Genomic DNA, 14,332 nt, shown 5'->3' with positions numbered 1-14,332 from the left:
ACTTCATGAACTCCAAAATCCAACGGTATAGGCAGTGTTGATGTCACGACCCAAAATCCAACTAGTCGTGATGGCACCTAACCCAACCCATTAGGTAAGCCGATTCCTAACTATCCAATTTTAATAATAATTATTAAAGCAATTTAAGTGAATAAAGGTCTTAATCGTGTACAATCCCCAAGAACTGGTAGTACAAATCATGAGCTTTTAAGAATAGAGTATACAAAGCGGAAATGAAATAAATACATAGTCTGTTTGAATAATGCATAAACAGAGCTTTTATAAATCTAAGGCTACCCTGAACAAGAGGCAGCTACAACAGGAATGCAGGTACATCTTCAAGTCCCGCAACCATCGATCACAGCAACAACATCAGCCAACATCTGCACGAAATGTGTAGAAATGTAGTATCGGTACAACCGACCCCATGTACTGAGTAAGTAACAAACCTAGCTATAGGTTAAAAGTAGTGACGATCTTCCACCAAGTCGGGTCCAAAATCAATAGTCCACAACAATCCATAACAACATAAAGCAAATAATACCAGAAGTAACTCAGAGACAAAATGCTCAGCCAAATCATGATTTCAAAATAGTAGTTCTTTCTTTCAAATACATCAGTGAAAACCCAAATCATTTGCTGGAGTTGCCAAAAATATGAATAGTTTGAAAACAATAAATTTCTCTCAAAATCTTATCAATAATAAATAAGATGTTTCATTTTCCTTCCGGATAACCCGTGTAAAAACAAATGCATCACTATGCCCATCTGTCAACAATGTGTGTAAAATCATGAATGATGTGATGCAGTACATCACAATGAAATACATCTCTATGCATGTATGTCATGTGTGCATGCCAATGCAATGCAACTCAATGATAAAAATCATAAACAGCCCCTCGGGCAGAACATCACTCATATACAGCCCCTCGGGCAAATCTCACAGTCACTCGTCCCACTCGGGCATACCTCACAATCACTCTTGCCACTCGGGCATACCTCACAATCACTCATGTCTCCCAGTCACTCAGCACTCACACTCAGTAGGTACCTGCGCTCACTGGGGGTGTGTACAAACTCCGGAGAGGCTCCTACAGCCCAAGCGCTATAATCTGCACGAACAACTCACGTGCTGCACGGACAACTCATGTGCTATAATAATAAAGTATGTTGCAGGCGGGCAGCCCCGATCCATACTCATCCTCACAAATTAGGCCCTCGTCCTCACTCAGGTATGCTGCAGGCGGGCATCCCCGATCTACACTCATCCTCACAAATCAGGCCCTCGGCCGATATCAAACATGCTGCGGCGTGCAGCCCGATCCCATAAATATGCAATATGCTGCGGAGTGCAGCCCGATCCCATGAATATGAAACATAAATCAGACCCTTGACCTCACTCAGTCATAAACTTCTCAAGCCACTCGGGCATCTCAGTAAAACAGGGAATTCGGCCCAAAATATTTTTATGCATCAAAATAGAGTCATAAAACTGAGTTATGATATGCAATAAAATGAATATGACTGAGTATGACTTTTCAATTTAACACAATAATTCACAGCAATATGACCTCTGTGGGTCCCAATATTACTGGCACATAGCCTCAACATGATTTGTAATATGCTTTTCAGCTCAATTTCTTTAACACATAAAATCGCATGGAAAATACCAAGGTTATTTAACTATAAAATTCCACATAAATAATTATGTCACAATTGCTATAGTGCACGCCCACACGCCCGTCACCTAGCATGTGCGTCACCTCCCAACAATTCACAAAATACATATATTCAGGGTTCATACCCTCAACTCCAAGATTATAAGAGTTGCTTACCTCAATCCAAGCAAATTCTTTATTCCAATAAGCCTTTTCCTCGTGATTTGGCCTCTGAACACCTCGAATCTTAGTCAAAATAATTTGATACAATCAACACGAGGTATAGGAATCAATTCCATATGAAAATGCTAATTTTCCATAAAAATCCGAAATTAGCTCAAAAATTGCCTGTGGGGACCACGTATCGGAACCCGACAAAAATTATAAAATCCGAACACTCGTTCCGATACGAGTCCAATCATATAAAAATTATCAAATTCCGACATCGGATTGACCTTCAAATCTTCATTTTATATTTTTGGAAGATTTTATAAAAATCTAATTTTTCTTCCATAAATTCACGGATTCATGATGTAAATGAATATGGAATCATGAAATATAATTAATATAGGATAAGGAACACTTACCCCAATGTTTTTCCGTGAAAGTCGCCCAAGAATCGCCTAAACCGAGCTCCATAAACTCAAAAATGAGTAAAAATGGCAAGAACCTCGTTTTATAGACCCTCAGCTATTTCGGGCATCACAGGTAGCGTGGGGCGCTGCATGTGGCGCAGTTTCCAGAATCCCAAAATTCCCAGCGGCAGGGCTAGCGCCCCACGCTACCCTGGGCGCTTGCGGCGACGGAAAACCGTTCCTGACACGGAAATAGGCATAACTCTCTCATACGATGTCCGAATTCAACGATTCTTTTTGTTATGGCTCCATAATTTCAATACGGATCTAATACTTCAATCAAAACTGGATTTGGAGCACATGTTCTTAATGTGATACCACATATTCTTGAAAAATCGACATCAAACATTCTAGGTTCGATGCCGAAACATAGCAAATCAATCCGGAATGAACTCAAATTTTTCGTACAAGTCATAAATAGCATAACAAAGCTATTCCAATTTCAAAAAATATGATTCCGACCTCGATATCAAAAAGTCAACCCCCGGTTAAACTTTTCAAAATTCAACTTTCGGCAATTCAAGCCAAATTCCACTACGGATTTTCAAATAATTTTTTCGAACACGCTCTTAAGTCCAAAATCACCATACGGAGCTATTGGAATCATCAAAATTCGAATCCGAGGTCGTTTACACATAAGTCGATATCCGGTCACTATTTTAACTTAAGCTTTAAACCTTGAAACTAAGTGTTTCAATTCATTCCAAAACCTCACCGGACCCGAATCATTTACCCCGGCAAGTCACACAACAACTGTAAAGCCCAATTTTAGCAGTAATGGGGGAAGCAAGGTTGTAACACTCAAAATGACCGGTCGAGTCATTACAGTTAACTTATGTTTCTTGTAATGGTCATCCTTATCCTTTCTACAAGGTTTTAAAAAAAATAGTCTTCACATTATAAAGGGTAAAACCATACATTATAAATCAAACAAAACTTACTTTTGATCATGTTTAGCAAGCACACCATCACGAACCCATTTATCGAATTCTTGAATGACTGAAGTATAATGTGGCCCCGAGATTAAATCATCTTCAAGGGGATAATTTTTGTCAAAAATGGGAGTCAACATCATTGAAGTACTTGCAGTTCATCGGAGTCACTAATAGCGATATCTAATTATAGTTAATATGGTAATATAAAATATAGCTTGATAGAAGTTAATAGGATATTAATGAGACAATCAGAATATATATTTGTATACAAATTTACTGACCGACTGAGTCCAAGTTTGTCTCGTAAGGCGAAGAATTCTATTGACTTGGATGCCGAGTCCTATGTGAAGGTAAAGGCGTTGAATCAACAAGTTTAGCTGCAAGATGTATCACAATTCTTAATTCAGGAATCTGACTTGGAAGGTCATCGTCGACCAACTCAAATTGGGACACATGTATTTCTCCAGACATTTGACCGGCATGAGGTAGAATATCAAACTGGATTCTATTTGGGTCACCAAAAATACTCGTCAGTTTTGGGTGGTATGACACTCGACACATATGATTCAGTAGGCCCTTCATCTCTAAATTCACCACAGACATGAATCTGCTCTGTAGATGCATTTAATGTGTCTACACTTAAATTAGCATGTGAAAGTCCATCGACGCGAATGTTGGTATTCATTTTCTTTTTCATAGCCTAAACATATACCCAATGGAATACATTAATATATTATTTATTTGAAAGAAATATGTTTATCATATTAGAATAAACATAAAGTATTAAATTCAGAGTAGGTGTATACACTTATGTATATTGTATTGTGGCAGACCTGTATATACTTAAGGTTATCACTGTATTCGAATGTATCTTACTGTTTTTAACGTATTCTGTAAATGTATTCACTAATATAACGGTGTATTCTCATGTATATAAGTGTATTTTGAATTATGTATGTTGTTGTATACCTGATTAAAGTGAAACATAGTAATAGCTGACTAAAAACATGTATTCAGAATATCATGAATACATTAATTCAGAACTTAATATTGAATACATGTAAATACACTGATTAAACATGTATCATTATAGTACATATATACTAAATAGGTAAAAAATATTTAACCTCTGAATTCTCCCCAACAGTTATATCATGTTGTATTTGACTTCCGGGATTATCACACAAGTTGGCCTCGGTTGACCTTTAAATACCACCATCATGTCTCCCAGTATATTTCTTTCTTTGATATACCCTTTCTATATCCTGATTGGCTTTAACCTCTTCAGAAAGCTTTTTGAAATTGTCATTGATCAATGTTGGTAGAGAAGTGAACTGCCTATCACCTAATAATTACACAAACAATTAGAGAGGGGTTAGAATAAATAGGAAAGTTAATACATATACTGTAAAGACGAATATGCATTAACAATACTTACATAATCCTTGAATGAATTTAGATCCTACCTCAAAACAGACAAATCATCAGATTTACAATCAGCTGGCTTCTTATCCCTCAATACAGTTTCCTTGATTTCAATCTTAGCAGTAGGAGGATTCTTGGCATGAGGTTTTGCAGACATATTCGGTATTGGACTCTTTGCAGTTGATGGATCAATTAACTATTATTTGCGCTTTTTGTGAGGTGGTGATAAAGATGGACCACCGCTTGCATCATGTTTCTTCTTCGACTGAAGATGCAGTGTAGGACTAAAGTCATCAGAATTCTCTTCATTGTGGTCTGTATGAATAGGACTTTTCTCTATATCAACGCCATCCGGAGGCACCTGAATAACTGCAAGCTCACTAGCGGTTGGTTGAATGTTGTTGTATTTCATCTGAAAATAGAAATACACTCAATGTAAATCACATTTGCTGTATGATTACTAATATACTCTTCTTTATGTTTATGGGCAAATATGTATGTACATGTATTCACATGTATTGTATAAAATATTTATAATATTGAATTAAATGTGTAGCTGTAAAGCTGTATTATGTATTATGTTGTGTTGCTGTTATTTGTGGAAACATGAACATAGATGTATGATGTATTCATCTGTATTTAGCATTGAATTTTACCATTGTTTTTAATAACAGAAACATACGTTGAATAAAAATACCAGTTAATTAAATAATAATAAATTACCACATTTTCCTGGTCGTTGAACATGCCATTCATCAAGTATTCTGGGAATCCGGTTATCAACTCGGAGTGCAATTTTGGGGTCGACCTTTGAACATCACTCGTACAACCATACTTGCATAGCAAGAGGCATCACAGCTATCCTGTAATACTTCTTCTGGGAATCCATCTTCTTGCTAATAGATTTGAGAAGGGCATTGAATGCCTCCTTACCCCATGGGTAATCACAATATCTCCCTCTCTCAACCAAGTCAAAATGTAGTCTTGGAATGGTTGTGTATTTCTTTTTAGTGGATAATATGAATGTATGTATGAAATACAACACAACTATTTTAATGGCATCTCCATCATTGTCAAAACCTCAATTCTTGTCATCAAAGCATTTCACCAAATCTTTCTTCTTGACATTCTTTGCACTGCCAAAGTATGTATACACAATCCTGTTAGGCATCTTTGTGTTAAACTCAAAATCGCCAGTGTCACTAACACAATTGAGACCAGTAACTACCGCAAACTCCCTGAGTGAAAAGCATAATGTTGTACCATTCACATGTATTAAAAATGAATCAATAGGACTTTCTTCGAGCTGCAGAACCATGAAGCACCTGAGCAACTGATGTTGAACCTCACAATACTTCATATCGAGGAATCCTCCAAAATAAGTAGTATCAAATAGTTTGTATTGATCTGGAGTAAGCTTTTCTTTGAGGTCGGAGATTATGTCGGTGTTAGTGTTGGAATTGATATGTGGCGATAAAATAGGCGGGTGTTTAACAAAGAATTTTATTTCCTGCATATAAAAACGACTAAAAAGATAAAATATATAGTTGAAAATACAGATGAATACAGTTAGTCGTCCACCCTACCGCTTAAACTAAAAATAGTCGATAAATATAATATATGTATAATTTATGTATTACATGTGTATAATTGTGACATCTTATAGCAAAGGTTTACACCTTATTTATTATAAATAAAAACTCTTTTAAAATATTATTTTCTATAACTACTTTTTTTTTATAGCAAAATATGTATTTATGGTATAAACTACCGTTAAGGCATTAAATACGCCGTGTAATATTTTTCTCTCTCATTCTTTCAGTTTTTCTGTCCCAAAATCACCGCAAGTTATATCTTATTTCTCTCTCCACGATCTCTCTCCCTCACAACAAGTTTGTCTTCCCATTGTTGAACCACAATTCTCTCACAACACCATTGTCTCTCTCAATTTTTAACTTTTTTGCTCCAAAAAGTTATGGTAAGTGTTATAGTTCTCGGATTTTTGGCCGGTTAAAGCTTCTTCTTTTTCCCTTTACTTTTTTTTTTTTTTTAAATCTTCACCATTGTTAGGTTTTCAGTAGAAAACTTTAAATTTCCTCTTCAATAGCTGATTCAACAATTCCGAAGAGGGTTACGCGAGGTATACCCACTAAAGCACTCAATTTCTATGGGCCATCTTTCGATTTGTAAATCACTCAAGAGGAACCTGTATTTGCAGTTCATCAGCACCCATTGAAGCCGAAAAGAGAACAAAAATACACAATGACCCTATGAAACAAGGTAGAAATGAGAAATTTTCAAAAAAATCAACACTTCCTGATGTGGAAAAGAGAAAAAAACTTATCGATGATGCTTCTGGGAGCACGAAAAAAGAGATCGCTAAAGGAAGTAGCTCGGAAACACAAGAGGACAAGGTAATTGTAGATGTATTTATATGTATTTGAGTCCGCATACACTGATTTTTAGTTTGTACAATGGTTTTCTCTTCTTGTATTTAGATGTATTTATATGTATTCAAGTCCGCATACACATATTTTTATTTTGGACAATGATTTTTTATTGTTGTATTTATATGTATTTGAGTTCATAAAATAATATTTTTAAATACACCAACATTTCTATCATTTTGATGTTATTCATGAATTAGTTATGTATTTAACCTAACTGTATTCATCTGTTTTTTCAACCTAAATGTATTCATCTATATTTAAAATAACAGTTATTGCCATAACTCACAGTTTTTGTTGTAATTATCAGTGTATTTATGTTGTATTCATAAATGAGTTATGTATTCAAACTAACTGTATTCATCTTTGTTAAACACCCGCCTATTTTATCGCCACATATCAATTCCAACACTAACACCGACATAATCTCCGACCTCAAAGAAAAGCTTACTCCAGATCAATACAAACTATTTGGTACTACTTATTTTGGAGGATTCCTCGATATGAAGTATTGTGAGGTTCAACATCAGTTGCTCAGGTGCTTCATGGTTCTGCAGCTCGAAGAAAGTCCTATTGATTCATTTTTAATACATGTGAATGGTACAACATTATGCTTTTCACTCAGGAAGTTTGCGGTAGTTACTGGTCTCAATTGTGTTAGTGACACTGGCGATTTTGAGTTTAACACAAAGATGCCTAACGGGATTGTGGATACATACTTTGGCAGTGCAAAGAATGTCAAGAAGAAAGATTTGGTGAAATGCTTTGATGACAAGAATTGAGGTTTTGACAATGATGGAGATGCCATTAAAATAGTCGTGTTGTATTTCATACATACATTCATATTATCCACTAAAAAGAAATACACAACATCCCAAGACTACATTTTGAATTGGTTGAGAGAGGGAGATATTGTGATTGCCCATGGGGTAAGGAGGCATTCAATGCCCTTCTCAAATCTATTAGCAAGAAGATGGATTCCCAGAAGAAGTATTACAGGATGGCTGTGATGCCTCTTGCTATGCAAGTATGGTTGTACGAGTGATGTTCAAAGATCGACCCCAAAATTACACTCCGAGTTGATAACCGGATTCCCAGAATACTTGATGAATGGCATGTTCAACGACCAGGAAAATGTGATAATTTATTATTATTTAATTAACTGGTATTTTTATTCAACATATGTTTCTGTTATTAAAAACAATGATAAAATTCAATGCTAAATACATATGAATACATCATACATCTATGTTCATGTTTCCACAAATAACAACAACACAACATAATACATAATACAGCTTTACAGCTACACATTTAATTCAATGTTATAAATATTTTATACAATACATGTGAATACATATTTGCCCATAAACATAAAGAAGAGTACATTAGTAATCATACAGCAAATGTGATTTACATTGAGTGTATTTCTATTTTCAGATGAAATACAACAACATTCAACCAACCGCTAGTGAGCTTGCAGTTATTCAGGTGCCTCCGGATGGCGTTGATATAGAGAAAAGTCCTATTCATACAGACCACAATGAAGAGGATTCTGATGACTTTAGTCCTACACTGCATCTTCAGTCGAAGAAGAAACATGATGTAAGCGGTGATCGATCTTTATCACCACCTCACAAAAAGCGCAAATAATAGTTAATTGGTCCATCAACTGCAAAGAGTCCAATACCAAATATGTCTGCAAAACCTCATACCAAGAATCCTCCTACTGCTAAGATTGAAATCAAGAAAACTGTATTGAGGGATAAGAAGCCAGCTGATTGTAAATTTGATGATTTGTCTGTTTTAAGGTAGGATCTAAATTCATTCAAGGATTATGTAAGTATTGTTAATGCATATTCGTCTTTACAGTATATGTATTAACTTTCCTATTTATTCTAACCCCTCTCTAATTGTTGGTGTAATTATTAGGTGATAGGCAGTTCACTTCTCTACCAACATTGATCAATGACAATTTCAAAAAGCTTTCTGAAGAGGTTAAAGCCAATTAGGATATAGAAAGGGTATATCAAGGAAAGAAATATATTGGGAGACATGATGGTGGTATTTAAAGGTCAACCGAGGCCAACTTGTGTGATAATCCCGGAAGTCAAATACAACATGATATAACTATTGGGGAGAATTCAGAGGTTAAATATTTTTTTACCTATTTAGTATATATGTACTATAATGATACATGTTTAATCAGTGTATTTACATGTATTCAATATTAAGTTCTGAATTAATGTATTCATGATATTCTGAATACATGTTTTTAGTCAGCTATTACTATGTTTCACTTTAATCAGGTATACAACAACATACATAATTCAAAATACACTTATATACATGAGAATACACCGTTATATTAGTGAATACATTTACAGAATACGTTAAAAACAGTAAGATACATTCGAATACAGTGATAACCTTAAGTATATACAGGTCTGCCACAATACAATATACATAAGTGTATACACCTACTCTGAATTTAATACTTTATGTTTATTCTAATATGATAAACATATTTCTTTCAAATAAATAATATATTAATGTATTCCATTGGGTATATGTTTAGGCTATGAAAAAGAAGATGAATACCAACATTCGCGTCGATGGACTTCCACATGCTAATTTAAGTGTAGACACATTAAATGCATCTACAGAGCAGATTCCTTCTAGGTCTCTCGTGCACTTCCATGCTTTTTTTGCCATAATCCATTATTTTTTTCAAGCTCTCCTTAGCTAGCTCGTTCACTCTCTCGTGTGCACACGAGATTGAACGAGCGAAATACTTCTCTTGTCTTTTGGTCCCGAATCAATTTCTTTTGCTCACCTTTTGTCCAACTTACTCCTACACATAAGAATGAACGTAATGAACATAATTCACTATAACAGCTCATGTAACCTCCAGAAACCACACAAGTTATGAGATGAAAGTACACCGAAAAATATGTATTTTTAGTCGTTTATAACTAACCTTTGAAGGTAATTTAATATTTTTTTACCTCTTTCAACATTGATTTTAGGTCTATCTTACTTCTAAATCTAAATAGCTGAATATTCTTCACATACATTTCCATTTTCTAAACATGAATTAAATCTGTGTGAATTTTTTAATTTTTTTTCCGCTATCTCCTCCCACATCTATTCATGACTGAAAATGAAAATATATTGGTTGATGGTAATAATAACCGTTATAACCGTAGCAGTAAAAAAAGGGAGGAGAGTCGGACGAATCACAGATTCGAAACGGGCCGTGAAGGTGAAACGTGAAAAATAACGTCACTGTTTTACGTGGAGCCGCCATGCCCTGATGAACGGTGCACCCTAGCCCACGGATTTTCGTGATCTAATGTTTTTCGCCGGACCCCTGGTGGGTCCCATACTCTAACCCGCCACTTTTGGTTATAAGTACCAGCTCAGCTCTCTCCAAATTTCGCCGTTTTGCAAACAGCGTTTCTCAAAAGATTTCCAGAAGTTTCAATTCATCTTTCTCCTTTCTCCCAAAAACTCCTTTTTCATCATTTCTCAATCTCCTTTCACGAATCTGAAAGTATTAACCGAGCTACGACAAAAGGCATGTCAACTAGGGATTTCTGTGAGATTGGCCAAAAGTTTGAACACTTGAAAAGTTGGTTTATCGTTTAAACTGTCAACGGTTATTGTCCATTTGAATTGTTTGCAATGACTACCAATTTCACCGAGTGTCAAATCCAAAATTGAACTAAACTTAAATACTTAGGCCCTTCATCTCTAAATTCACCACAGACAGGAATCTGCTCTGTAGATGCATTTAATGTGTTTACGCTTAAATTAGCATGTGGAAGTCCATCGACGCGAATGTTGGTATTCATCTTCTTTTTCATAGCCTAAACATATACCCAATAGAATATATTAATATATTATTTATTTGAAAGAAATATGTTTATCATATTAGAATAAACATAAAGTATTAAATTCAGAGTAAGTGTATACACTTATGTATATTGTATTATGGCAGACCTGTATATACTTAAGGTTATCACTGTATTCGAATGTATCTTACTGTATTCAACTGTATTCTGTAAATGTATTCACTAATATAACGGTGTATTCTCATGTATATAAGTGTATTTTGAATTATGTATGTTGTTGTATACCTGATTAAACTGAAATATAGTAATAGCTGACTAAAAACATGTATTCAGAATATCATGAATACATTAATTCAGAACTTAATACTGAATACATGTAAATACACTGATTAAACATGTATCATTATAGTACATATATACTAAACAAGTAAAAAATATTTAACCTCTGAATTCTCCCCAACAGTTATATCATGTTGTATTTGACTTCTGGGATTATCGCACAAGTTGGCCTCGGTTGACCTTTGAATACCACTATCATGTCTCCCAGTATATTTCTTTCTTTGATATACCCTTTCTATATCCTGATTGGCTTTAACCTCTTCAGAAAGCTTTTTAAAATTGTCATTGATCAACGCTGGTAGAGAAGTGAACTGCCCATCACTTAATAATTACACAAACAATTAGAGAGGGGTTAGAATAAATAGAAAAGTTAATACATATACTGTAAAGATGAATATGCATTAACAATGCTTACATAATCCTTGAATGAATTTAGATCCTGCCTCAAAACAGACAAATCATCAGATTTAGAACCAGCTGGTTTCTTATCCCTCAATACATTTTCCTTGATTTCAATCTTAGCAGTAAGAGGATTCTTGGCATGAGGTTTTGCAGACATATTTGGTATTGGACTCTTTGCAGTTGATGGATCAATTAACTATTATTTGCACTTTTTGTGAGGTGGTGATAAAGATGGACCACCGCTTGCATCATGTTTCTTCTTCGGCTGAAGATGCGGTGTAGGACTAAAGTCATCAGAATCCTCTTCATTGTGGTCTGTATGAAGAGGACTTTTCTCTATATCAACACCATCCGGAGGCACCTGAATAACTGCAAGCTCACTAGCGGTTGGTTGAATGTTATTGTATTTCATTTGAAAATAGAAATACACTCAATGTAAATCACATTTGCTGTATGATTACTAATGTACTCTTCTTTATGTTTATGGGCAAATATGTATGTACATGTATTCACATGTATTGTATAAAATATTTATAACATTGAATTAAATGTGTAGCTGTAAAGCTGTATTATGTATTATGTTGTGTTGCTGTTATTTGTGGAAACATGAACATAGATGTATGATGTATTCATCTGTATTTAGCATTGAATTTTACCATTGTTTTTAATAACAAAAACATATGTTGAATAAAAATACCAGTTAATTAAATAATAATAAATTACCACATTTTTCTGGTCGTTGAACATGCCATTCATCAAGTATTCTGGGAATTCGGTTATCAACTCGGAGTGCAATTTTGGGATCGACCTTTGAACATCACTCGTACAACCATACTTTCATAGCAAGAGGCATCACAACTATCCTGTAATACTTTTTCTGGGAATCCATCTTCTTGTTAATAGATTTGAGAAGGCATTGAATGCCTCCTTACCCCATGGGTAATTACAATATCTCCCTCTCTCAACCAAGTCAAAATGTAATCTTGGGATGGTTGTGTAGTTCTTTTTAGTGGATAATATGAATGTATGTATGAAATACAACATAACTATTTTAATGGCATCTCCATCATTGTCAAAACCTCAATTCTTATCATCAAAGCATTTCACCAAATCTTTCTTCTTGACATTCTTTGCACTGCCAAAGTATGTATCCACAATCCTGTTAGGCATCTTTGTGTTAAACTCAAAATCGTCAGTGTCACTAATACAATTGAGACCAGTAACTACCACAAACTCCCTTAGTGAAAAACATAATGTTGTACCATTCACATGTATTAAAAATGAATCAATAGGACTTTCTTCGAGCTGCAGAACCATGAAGCACCTGAGCAACTGATGTTGAACCTCACAATACTTCATATCGAGGAATCCTCCAAAATAAGTAGTATCAAATAGTTTGTATTGATCTGGAGTAAGCTTTTCTTTGAGGTCGGAGATTATGTCGGTGTTAGTGTTGGAATTGATATGTGGCGATAAAATAGGCGGGTGTTTAACAAAGAATTTTGTTTTCTGCATACAAAAACAACTAAATAGATAAAATATATGGTTGAAAATACAGATGAATACAGTTAGTTTGAATACATAACTCATTCATGAATACAACATAAATACACTGATAATTACAACAAAAACTGTGAGTTATGGCAATAACTATTATTTTAAATATAGATGAATACATTTAGGTTGAAAATACAGATGAATACAGTTAGGTTAAATACATAACTAATTCATGAATAACATCAAAATGATAGAAATGTTGGTGTATTTAAAAATATTGTTTTATGAACTCAAATACATATAAATACAACAATAAAAAATTATTGTCCAAAATAAAAATATGTGTATGCGGACTTGAATACATATAAATACATCTAAATACAAGAAGAGAAAACTATTGTACAAACTAAAAATCACTATATGCGGACTCAAATACATATAAATACATCTACAATTACCTTGTCCTCTTGTGTTTCCAAGCTACTTCCTTTAGCGATCTCTTTTCCCGTGCTCCCAGAAGCATCATCGATAAGTTTTTTTCTCTTTTCCACATCAGGACGTGTTGATTTTTTTGAAGATTTCTCATTTCTACCTTGTTTCATAGGGTCACTGCGTATTTTTGTTCTCTTTTTGACTTCAATGGCTGCTGATGAACTGCAAATACAGGTTCCTCTTGAGTGATTTGCAAATCGAAAGATGGCCCATCGAAATTGAGTGCTTTAGTGGGTATACCTCGCGTAACCCTCTTCGGAATTGTTGAATCAGCCATTGAAAAGGAAATTTGAAGTTTTCTACTAAAAACCTAACAATGGTGAAGATTTAAAAAAAAGTAAAGAGAAAAAGAAGAAGCTTTAACCGGCCAAAAACCCAAGAACTATAACACTTACCATAACTTTTTGGAGCAAAAAAGTTGAAAATTGAGAGAGACAATGGTGTTGTGAGAGAATTGTGGTTCAACAATGGGAAGACAAACTTGTTGTGAGGGAGAGAGATCGTGGAGAGAGAAATAAGATATAACTTGCGGTGATTTTGGGAGAGAAAAACTGAAAGAATGAGAGAGAAAAATATTACACGGCGTATTTAATGTTTTAACGGTAGTGTATACCATAAATACATATTTTGCTATAAAAAAAAAAG

The sequence above is a fragment of the Nicotiana tabacum genome, chromosome 12, assembly GCF_000715075.1.
Source record: "Nicotiana tabacum cultivar K326 chromosome 12, ASM71507v2, whole genome shotgun sequence".
Taxonomy (NCBI): Eukaryota; Viridiplantae; Streptophyta; class Magnoliopsida; order Solanales; family Solanaceae; genus Nicotiana; species Nicotiana tabacum.
Note: the sequence above shows the minus strand (reverse complement) of the source record.